This window comes from Diabrotica undecimpunctata, chromosome 3 (genome assembly GCF_040954645.1).
Source record: "Diabrotica undecimpunctata isolate CICGRU chromosome 3, icDiaUnde3, whole genome shotgun sequence".
NCBI classification, from domain to species: Eukaryota; Metazoa; Arthropoda; class Insecta; order Coleoptera; family Chrysomelidae; genus Diabrotica; species Diabrotica undecimpunctata.
In genome coordinates this window covers 55689082-55701124 of record NC_092805.1, presented here as the reverse complement: position 1 = coordinate 55701124, position 12043 = coordinate 55689082, and the positions used below count along the sequence as shown (strand labels likewise).

Genomic DNA, 12043 nt, shown 5'->3' with positions numbered 1-12043 from the left:
TTTAAATTTTTCAAAAATGCTTTTTAGTTTTCTCAGGATTTGAAAAAAAAAATGGGTACATTTAAAACACATTGAAGATTTTGACAGGCGACATTTTGCGCCTTTCCCCTTTTTAATACCTTACGATTACAACTACTATTACTTACCTTATATAATTACGATTAGAAAACTATTGAAATTCAAAATAAATAGGATCAACTTCGAAATCCGAGTCGTCTTGAGGGTTAATAATTAGGTTAATAATCTCTACGGTCGCATCAATTATGTTATCAAGTTCCCACATTTTTTGTTCTTCTTCTATTACATGTCTTACTGCATCTTTCCAGTTTTGTTTTGTAATATGTTATAAAGACTCGTATAACAATTCACGTACAGCTTGTATTTTATATGACTTATTTTTTCTAGCCACATAACTTTTCATTTGTGCCCAAATGAGTTCAATTGGATTTATTTCGCAGTGGTAGGGTGGAAGTCTAAAGACTGTGATGTTTCGCCTTTCCGCCATTTTGTCAACTACGTATTTCTTGGACTTAGATTTGTGTTGCCGGGCAATTTTTAAAGTTCTGCTTTTACCATTCCAACTTCGTAAAGCAGATACTTATTCCGCAGCCAGTCAAGAATATCCTGTTTCTTCCACGCATTCGTTAGAAGTCTTTTTACTAGTCGTGAATGATAAGGTGCATTATCTAATACTATAATTGAATTTGGTGGTATGTGTTTAATCATTTGCTCAAAATACTCTTCGAAAACATCAGCTATCTCCTCGTGATAGTCTTTTGTGCTTTTGGAATGAAATTCCAACAAACCATGCTTAACAAATCCTTTTTCACTGCCAATGTGAGAAATTATTAATCTACTGCCTTTACCAGAAGGTGGGGAGATACCAGTAGACCAACCTTCCATAAAGGATTGCCTATAGCTTAATATATTTTTATCTGACCAAATTGTTTTTAGAGTATGACCTGAGTTTACCCACGTTTCATCCTGGTAGAAGATGGGCGTTTCTTCAGCCCGGAATTTTCGTATAAATCTTAGATAATTTCTTCTCCAACATCATCTTCTCCTCCCGGTCAATCAAAAGTGATTTTCGGTCTGATTTCTCCCACTGGAAATTTAATTCTTTTAAAACTTGCCACAATTTAGTTCGTCCGATATGAGGCAAATCCGGGTCGTCTCTAACTTCTTGTAAAATTTTGTTTAGGTTTGGTATTTCTTTTTTGAAAAAAAATCCATGAATTTTCCTTCGAATACCATTTTTGGCAAATTCATCAATTTCAATAGGCTTTTTCCCTCTCTTTAAGTTTTCGTTTGTGTTTGGGTTAGCTATACCGTGTTTTTTTCTTTCTGATAGGAACCTATATAAAGTTGACTCTCCTACGCCAGTCATGTTGGCACAACTTTCGACTATGTTGCGAACAGTGTTTGTGGGATTCTGAGAAACCAGAGCATCGTGAACATTCAGGACAATAGTCTTCTCTCTTGGTGAATAGACAGACTTACTGACTGTACGCAACAGTACCGGTGTAAAACTTGATGATGAAGCCATCACAAACAATCCAACAAAACGAGCACGAGCGAAAGGTACGTATATGTTCGTAGGTATATGGAATAAAAAATCACTCCCGCACTGCATATAATTCGCAAAAGAAATATTCGAGACGCTAATTACTGCCGTAGACGCGGAAACACCGACGAGCCGTAAATTACATGCGATCAAAAACGTACTAAACAAAAAAATTGTTTTCGTTCGTAATAACTTCACCCTTTCAAGTTAAGTTTCGAATATAATTATATTATTAAAAATCTGGGGAATTCCATCTTAATTATCTTGCAACGAATAGTACATTCGGATATGAATTCCAGGATTTCTAGTAGAGTGATTAAACGCGAAGATTAGTATTGAAATATCGAAAGAGATACGGTATTCTTATTTACAAAATTGTTAAAGGTTGAATTCTTATTTTTATTAATATAATATAATAACTAACATTAGTCGTGAAAGTTTTAATTGTTTTTTTGCTAAATATATTAGTATTAAAATATTATCAATATTATATATAACAGTATTAAAACATTATATTATTATTTAATGAATAAACACCTTAGGAACGCCTATGATTTACGACCGTTTTATGAGTTTGAGGCATATTTCGTGCTCTCAACAATTTGTGAACAGAGAATAGAAAAAGTTAAACTTTTATTTTTCAACGAATCCTTTAAAATCTAAGATCTTACGTTTTCCTTGTCTCTCCATCGCAATGATGTTTTTGCCCTGATCCGACATAATATTTAGCGTGACGCGAAAACTCTAGACGCGTGCCGTAACTTTGCGGTATACAGTAATATACTGCCGTCCTCAATTAAAACTCGGTATTTACAAAAAAAATTTAAAATCGAGTTTTTGCTATATGTGGTTTCCTTGTAAATTAATTTATTCTTCTGCAATGTTTAAAATCAGTATCATTTTATTTACTACCAAAATAAAGAAATTGGAATATGCCGTATGTGCCAAACTTCAATGGTTGTTTCAACTAAAAAGCGGCATGTGTTAGATGTCTGTAAAGTTAGCATATCCATTTTATAAGGCTGAATTCAGACCAACACCATAATTTATTGCTAATTAATTACGGAAAGAAAAAAATGATTGCTGTAGCCGTTTCCGAGAAAAAGTGGGTATGGCTAGCTTTACGGTAAAGCTAGCATAGCCATACCTAGATCTCGGCAAGGAAAAGGGAGCGGCATATTTTATTGCTATTTAATTGTTGATGATTTGTATATTAACCAATCCCCAAAAACTACCCCCTAGCTCAAAACACGCCCCCATAAAACCGAGATATCGGCCAAAAGGCAAACCGCAAAGAATTGATTGCTAATTTATTGCCAAAGTTTTATGTCAAGAAACAATTTGTTGCTGATTTCCCTGGTCTAATACATAATTGTTTGCTGATACATAGTTGGTTTTAACTAAATTATTTTTGCATTTTTTAAATATACTTATTATTTGTATTTTGAACATTTATGACATGTAGGTATTTTGCGTATATAATAAACAATTATAAGCCATTTATTTTTCTTTTTTGGACACTGTCCTTTCTTGTAAAAAATCATATTTGTAAATAAAACGCCGATACGCCACTATCTCTGATCCGATGTCCGCTGCTCATTAAAACGCATTAAAAGATTTAATCCGCATTAAAAATTTAAAAAAGTATGACTTTTTAATTACGGCAATAATAAACACGACTTTTTTTCTAAGAACATATTTTTAGAAAGTTCAACTATCATTATAACGTTTTGTGTTAAAAAATTATCAAAACATATAGAGTCCATTTTCTTGTATCATTTCTTATATCGTTTCTGATATAGAAAGTTATTTATGTTTTCTTGTATCGTTTCTTGCACGCACATTTGTGCTCTGTGTGACATTATGCAAGTTCTTTTACCAGAAATTGTATGTGATTCGGCACATGATTGGTCGAAATTTTAACACATATAAAAATAGAACTGCAGTACCTAATGACCCAAAGCCAGATGCTACTGATTATTTTTTAAAATACTGTGGTTCAAAAATGAAAGAAATAAAATGTCCCAATATTAAAACTAAATTGGAAACCACAATTTTTTAAGATATTCAAGAGGCTGTAATGGAAGACAGAAATAATAAATAATTTGGTTGTAATAATTTATTTGTTTTTTTTTTACAAATTATGTGTTTGAATGGCATGCTCTTGAAATTCTACTCTCTTATTTGGAGATATAAAATAATCTTTAAACTCATCACGAATTTTTAAAGCGGTTATGTATTGTTTGTAGTAATACATTTCCTCCTACTTTCAGTAGTTCCGATGCTGTTTGATCCAATCCCTGTGATTTATTGTTTTTCAATTTGGCTACTGCTGTTCTAATCTAGGTTATTGTTGGTGGGCACTTTTCTCTGAGGTCTGCTTGGTCTAATATTGTATATCAAAGTTCTCCTCCAGCCGCCATTATGACAGAATTTTACGTTTTTGCGCACAAATTGGCGCATTTCTTGTACAAGAAACTGCAGCGGACACAAATTCTTATATCGTTTCTGATATAAGAACTATACGCTTGTATGACACTATCCATTTTTTGTGATATCAGAAACGATATAAGAAATGATACAAGAAAATGCATAGTGTCATACGGCCTTTACACAATTTGATCATAATATGTTATATATTAATAGATTGTATTTATAAATACTTATTAAATTTAGATTAATAGCTTTAAAAACTAATTATTGTTGTGTATTGTGATTGTGCTATGCCAAAACAACTAAATAGTCTGTAGAAAGCTCATAAGCTTTCATATAAGATAGATTATTTTGAACAAGAAATAATGGCGGGACATTATTACTATTAATGCTCTAAAAGTGGTAAGTTTAAAATTTAGAATGTATAATTTTGTAGTAAAATGTTTTCTTATGTATTTTAGTGTGTTGCAGTAATCTTAAAACTAAGTGTATTTACTATTAATATAATAGTTTGACAAATAGTTGACATTTGAAAAATTCCTCAGTTACTAACTATTCTGACGTTTTGGCAACGCTGTGGGGTTCTGACGTCGTAAACCTTGAATGACGTGCACGCATTTTTTTATGAAAAATACTATAGCCGATTTCTCGGTTTTAAGTTGGCTGTACATACCGCGTTTTATTTGAGGACCGCAGTATACAGTCTGTCCCAAACCCTTCTTTCAGTGCGTCACTAATTTTGACGTCATATAGGATTTTAAGAATGTCGAGAATTATTGCATGACATTAAAGTTAAATTTGACAATCGTAATCTCTCTTTTTCTAATTGAAAACAATTTAATAATTTTAATATTAGTCTTTGTTCTTTCTCGATATATTATCTCGGCATATGTAAAATATTTTTATGACAATAAATTAAAAATTAAATTTTATCAGTTGACATTGTTAAAGTACTGTCAGGATCGAGACAATCTGCGTCAAATTATATTTATGCGCATGGGATATCTATTTAGCGTATCTATTCTAAACTCCAACCAATTATACATCCGTAAGTAGAATTAGCTTTACGATAAATAATTTTCTAAGTTCTATGTATAATAATCACAGACTCACGTTTTTTTCTGTCACTTCTAGTTTAATGTGTTAGAGAGAATTCGATCAATTATGACGCACTGAAAGAAGGGTTTGGGACGAACTATACGAAGAGTTGTGAAGCTACAAAGAGAGAGAGAGAGAGAGAGAGAGAGAGAGAGAGAGAGAGAGAGAGAATTGAAAAATGTATCTCTTTTTCTTGTAATAATAATAATAATAGTACAGTAGTAATAAGTAATATTCTTCCTCGTATTATGGCGTATAATGGCAAGGTACTCACAGACTCACGTTTTTTTCTGTCACTTCTAGCTTAATGTGTTAGAGAGAATTCGATCAACTATGACGCACTGAAAGAAGGGTTTGGGACGAACTATAGGTACATAATAGACACACATATACACTTATAAAAATAAAATGACGTTTAATAACAAAGGCCATTTTATTTTTTTATAATTTTTTTTATAACAACTCGTGAACGATTAGATCGATTTTACTAATTTTTATTTTGAAATATAATATTTGTAGAAATCCAAAGAAGGTTTATCAGGAAAGAAAATATGATGAAATTGTGAGAATAGTAAAAACAATTTTATTTTCACATTCAAATAGTTATATATACCCTTTGGACTGACGTCACTAAAACCGTGGCTACCTTTACGTCTATTTACCTTTTTTACTTTTCACACGAATGACTGAGTTCGATTACCCTAAGTACTAAGAAATCATTTGTTTTTTTAAATCCATTATAATGGTAACCAAAATGAAGTAATTAAACATAAATACAAGATCATAATAAAAATTTAAATTATGAATAAATTCTATATTATACGAGTACTTAACAAATTTTAAAAATTACTAAAATCATTAAACAAAATTTTTAAAGAATAAACTTGGGATTTTTTATTTGTCAAAGAACAAATGTCTGGTAGCGTCCAGAACTGGTGGCCATTATACCATCCGGTCAGTAGATCTTCTCACGGAGACAGTAGTGGCTTCCACTAAAATTATTTTAATGGTAGCCAGTACCCAGTTCTTCTCGAAATGTGGTGAGTTATACGTGTGTACTACATAATCTTCATAATATACATAATCTGAATCAAAGGAAGATGTATGAGTTTGATGAAGATTATAAGAAAGCAGGCCGTTTCTCATCCGCAGAAATCTTTTGTGCAGCAATTTACTAAGCTACAACTTAGTTTGAATCGCCAATCTTCGAAAGGAGACGGAGCAATAAGAAAAAGAAATGGTTATTAGTCATGTTAGGGACGCTTGCGCGACTGAATGAAAACCCTAACACCAGGCCTTCGCCAGAAGGTGACACGAGCTTTTTTTTTTACTTAAACTTGTTATTTCGACGGTGTCCAGAGCTCTACTAGACTAGCTGAAAGTACAGTTAGGACACACGACAATAATGGTTGGAACTAGTCACGTGACTCCGCTACTGGCAACTAAATACTAAACCCAGTTTGTGTTTTTTGGCTGGAAGTAGCTACTGAACCCAGTTGGCTTAAGCTGTCAGTACCCGATAACACAAGGACGAACATAGTTGTTAACATGTTAACAATGCATTTGATCAATAACAAAATAATTAAATATTTACTGTTAATAGTAAACGATTTACTGTAAATACTTTCTTATTATTACTGTATGAAATACTTACAAGGAATAATATTTGTTTAAATTAAATTTAGAAATACGTTACGTTTTAGAGCTACAGTGGAAGATCTGTCGCGTTCCTAGTGAGAATCCTGAATAATACTCATGTATAGTCGGTTCGCTATATTTACGTGGATTTCGGATTAACAAAATTATGCTAATGACTCATTGATAACCAGTTGCAGTAAACGACTTCCCAGAAAATTAGGTAAAAACTGCATTAATGGTCATATTTTAAAATACATTAAAATAACATTAGGGTTGGTATAAATTTGTTACAATATTGCACTTGAATTGATTCTTTGCCAGTGTTGACATTGTATGTTTGGTGGAAATATTTAAAAATGCCTAGACGTATGTTAGATGTAGATAGTCTAATTTGTAGTGTACATAAGTATTTTACGGATGAAAAAGAAAATGGCGGTCCTTTAAAATCGGTAATGTCTGTTCAACAACGCGTATGTGATGATCTAGGAATTAGTGAAACCAAACTAAGAGGAGTATTACAAAATCGCAATAATGAACGGCCGAAAGAAGATCACCGAAAAACTCGCCTATCATTGAAAACGAAAGATATTCCAGATGGAAAAAAATTTGAAATTCGTGATACCATTTATCGAATGCGAGCCAACAAGGAACATGTGACCTTAAATACAATTCTCTCGGAATTAAAAGATAGAAAATTTGACGAAATTGGCAGAACAAGTCTATGGCAAGTGATACATAATTTGGGTTTCAAATTTCAAAAGGAGGATAACAGAAAAGCCCTTTGTGAAAGAAGTTCTGTTCTGCATAAAAGAATTAACTTTCTAAGAAAATATTCTCAATTAAAAGAAGAAAGGGCAAATTTTATATATTTAGACAAAACATGGATATTTTCTAGGGGTGCAACTAAGAGAATATGGCAAGATGATAACGTAAAGTCTATCAAACATACTGATGGAGAAGGGAAGCGACACATAATTTTACATGCAGGAGGAAAATCGGGTTTTATAGAAGGTGCTGATTTAATATTTTCATCTAAATCAAAATCAAGTGACTATCACGATAATATGAACACAGAAATGTTTGTAAAATGGTTACATGAAAAACTTCTCCCAGGTTTAAGTGAGCCTAGCGTAATTATTTTAGACAATGCACCTTACCATTCTGAAGTATTAAACAAAAGTCCAACGAATTCTTGGACTGTTAATAAAATTAAAGAATGGTTGACAAAGGAACATATTATACCATTTACACAACATATTTTAAAATCAGAATTATTACGCTTGGCAAATATCCACGCAAAACCAAAAACCTTTGTTGTGGATCAGATTATTGAAAGTTACGGTCATCAAGTTTTACGTCTGCCACCGTATCATTGCCAGTTTAACCTAATCGAATATATATGGGGAATAGCAAAATAATATTATGACAACCATATTGGGACTAACGGTTATAGCGACGACGCAGTTCGGGAAACTTGGCGAAAGGCACTTTCAATTGTAACTCCAGAAGTGTGGTGCAACTGTATATTCAAGTGCGAGAAACTAATAGAAGATTGGTGGACTCGTGAAAATAAAATAAACGAAATAAGTCCAATCATAATAACAATTAATGGTGATGACAGTGATGATGATGACGATTATGATATTTTTGATGATAATGACTGATTTTCATTTTTGTTGGCAAGTTAAATTTTTTTATTTTTCATTAGAAATTCTCTCCATGGAACAAATATACATAGACCATATTTTCTGTGTGAAGTGTAATATAAAATTATTATTAGGTTTATATTAGCCACATTAGACTCCATTAATGAAGTAATTCTCCTTATTATACTGTCAATTATATAAAAGATTTTCCATTATTATTTAATTAAAAAAAGTTATGGATTATTTTTCATTTCATTTGACCAGTTGATATTTCCCTAAAGAGAAGGTAATTAAAACTGGGTACTTACAATAAAATTTTTAATCCGAAACCCGCGTAAATATAGCGAACCGACTTTATTTGTTATTGAACATTTGAAAAATTAGTTTTAGGATTTTGGATAACCTGATTACGAATTAACCTTGACGACAATGTGGACACACAACTCACGAATTATTATGGTTATCTAATATTTGTTTTTCTTGCGTACTGGCATATACCGTAATGAGTTTATTTATTTAAATTATTATAAAATCAGAAGATTTGCATTAATTTATACAAGTAGAATTGTATAGTATACTTTTATCTTATAATAACCGTTTTATAATTTGTGTTGATGGTCCACAGACTGTCTCTGTCAAGTATCCCCGAGAGGTGTCGGTACAGTTGTTAGAGAAGTGTAGTTATAGGCCAATTTAGTTAATTTTTACTCAACACAACTGTATAGACGGGTTTGATAGTCAAAATGTGGAGTATGAGATAGTAAAAAACGATTCTCATTTAGGGATTCATTAATTTTTTAATGGAACTATTTTTAATAAATAATCAAAATATCAAACTCATCATTAATCGTACAATCTCTCAAAGTCGTAAACTCTGTATGATTTAGTTCAAATTAAATGGCAAAAAATATTCGGAAAGACTGTTAAAAACACAATTTTTAGAAAAAAAAAGTCCTACTACCTTTAGGAGTCAAGATAGCCACTTTTTTAGATAGAACAACATTAAGAGTTAAAGTTAAAAAAAAAAGATTGGGAAAAGTCAAAAGTTTTTAACAAAACTATTAGGAAAAAAATATTGTAAATTATTTGAACAGGAGAGTTGTAAACAAAAAGTACTTTCGTTCCGACTAGAGTAAAAAAGTGGGAGCACGGAATGAAGGGTCAGCCGCGCTCTCCAACAAATCCAATGCGGTTTCAAAATAGAGTGCTCGGAAAAAATTACATCTCGGGTTCTACTGGACTAAATTTGATCTTTCTTTTTTTAAACTGGGGTACAACGTTAAAATAATAACATTTATCGTATTTTCGTTGCAAAATTATCCAAATCAAATGCATAAAGCAGCTACTAGCTTTTTATTGTTATTCTTTTTATTTAAAATAAAATTCTATTAAATAAATATTATTTATAAACATTATTAAATTGATATTTATAAACAATTTTTCCATATACTCTTATTAAATTTGACCAAATCAGTTTTTTAGTATTAAAAAAATATATTTAGAACAAAAAATCTTATATATAATAATTATAAGAAATTATAACTTAGTCAAGAAAATGATGGTCAAAAATGGTTTAAGCATTTAATTTTTTTTTACCGTAACAAGATTTTTAGGTTAATTAGCTCATTCTGAGCAAAGAATGAGCTAATGTGTGTATGAGTAGCTTTTCTCTTAAATGCATCGTTTTCGATTTACTAAACAATTTAATGTATTATAAACCGGGAAATAAGCCATTTTCAAGCCTCAAATTAATATCTTAAGTTTAGCAATCATCAAATTAAACCTTAAGCTCCATTTTACAAGATCCTTAAGAGTTTTTAATAATAACTTTATAGCAACCCATTGTTTTTTAATTGTTAATTTGTCTATTAGTTAAGCTGTTTCCCGAAGAGTACCTAAGCATATCCCGAATATCGCTAAAAGGTGACGAAAGTGTACTAGCTCTAATCAAAAAGAGTTTGCAATCGATGAAATAGAGTCTAGGTGAAAGTTCGGATAAAGTTATGACCAAAAACATCACTTCTTCTTCTTCTGGTTGTGCCACTTCTATTGGAGATTGGAAATCATCAAGGCTATCTTGATCTTGTTTACAGCTGACCTAAAGAGTTCATTAGTGGTACAGCCAAACCACTCTCTCAAATTACGCAACCATGACATTCTTTTACGGTCTGTATTCCGTTTCCTTCTATTTTTCCTTGCATTATATTTTGAAGTAATGCGTATTTATGTCCTCTCATCATCAGGTGACCCAAATATTCGAAAAACATCACTAATTGTATGCTATAATACATACAATTTCATAAGATAGAAGGCCTAAATGATGTTTTGAGTATAACAGGTAAACAAAAAAAATGCAGTGTACACTCGTTAAGACCATCAGAGTACGTATAAGAAAATGTAAAACAGTACTTACTTTCAAGTTAGAAATCCCAGAATAGGAGTATACCAGAACATATTTAAAAATGTTCTATTCTATATATTTTAATTATTTAAATAATATTAATACTATTTATCAGTAAATACATCATAAATTAGAAAGTAGAATATTGAAAGGAATTAAGGTCACACTTTATGATAACAGTGTCGTTGACGCAAATAGCATGTACTGTGTAAAACGTTGTTACTTATTTAGGTACATGTATACAATACATTAAAATGAACTATTTACAAACGAACGATAAATAAAAATCAATGAAAAAATTTCTCAAAATAGTTTAACAACCTGAGAAATAGAAACAGTTATCAATCAACAACAACCGATCAACCTTTTTGACGATATTAATTAATATTAAGGGAATATCTAGAGATAAGGAAGTTTTATTATCTGAGATGTGTGCCAAACAGAAATGTGGCGTGCTTTTAGTTTAGTTACAGAGGGCCGACTTTCCCCCAAACTGGAGTTGATGATTAGAGGACCACATAAAAAATATGGAAGTAATATCTTTGCCCGGACTATCCTTAACATATTATCATTTATTCTCATTGAATTCAACAATGTAGAAGTTCTTACTATCTGCACATTGAATTTCTCTGTGACCTCTGTATACAAGTCACGTGGAGATTTCAATTTTAAAATTACAACTGATACACAGTGCCAAACTTCCCTCTTCTTTTAGCATCGATATCAAACAAAAATATCAGCTCAATCTTAAAAGTATATTAGGGATGCAATTACTCGCACCCAATAAAAACCAATAATGTACACTTTGAATGCTGGAATAAAATTACAAATGGTGTGGGTGGCGAAATTTAAAAAATCGTATATCGAACTCTGTGAATCCTAAAGACTTCTACCAAACGTCATTTTGAAGAAGAAGGATAGAAGTTTTTTTTGTAAAACAATACCTATACCGATATATGAAAAAAGTTATGGGACAAAAAAGAAAAATCGCGTTTTTTCGTGTTTTTTTTTGTTCCGTTTTTTTAATATATTTTCGAAAAAAAATATATATTTTTAGCTTTAAAAGGTGACATTTTGAGAGGAAATTGAATTTGGTGGTGTATATAAAAAGTGCATAAAATTCATCCAAATGCAACGCATCCGTTTAAATGGTAACATTCCGTGGTTTTTTCATATTTGCGGGTCCCTTGACCATATTAAACAAAAAACCACTTTAACGTTGTAGTTCCTTTTAGCCCTCTTTTTTTTGGACATAATGAATAG

At 31.3% G+C, this 12043-nt stretch overlaps 1 protein-coding gene across 2 annotated transcripts in view; it reads right to left on the bottom strand.

The window, feature by feature from the left end:
• Window positions 1-12043, bottom strand: part of LOC140436820 (solute carrier family 2, facilitated glucose transporter member 1-like) — an 88960-nt gene that overhangs the window by 34975 nt on the left and 41942 nt on the right. The window lies entirely within an intron of this gene.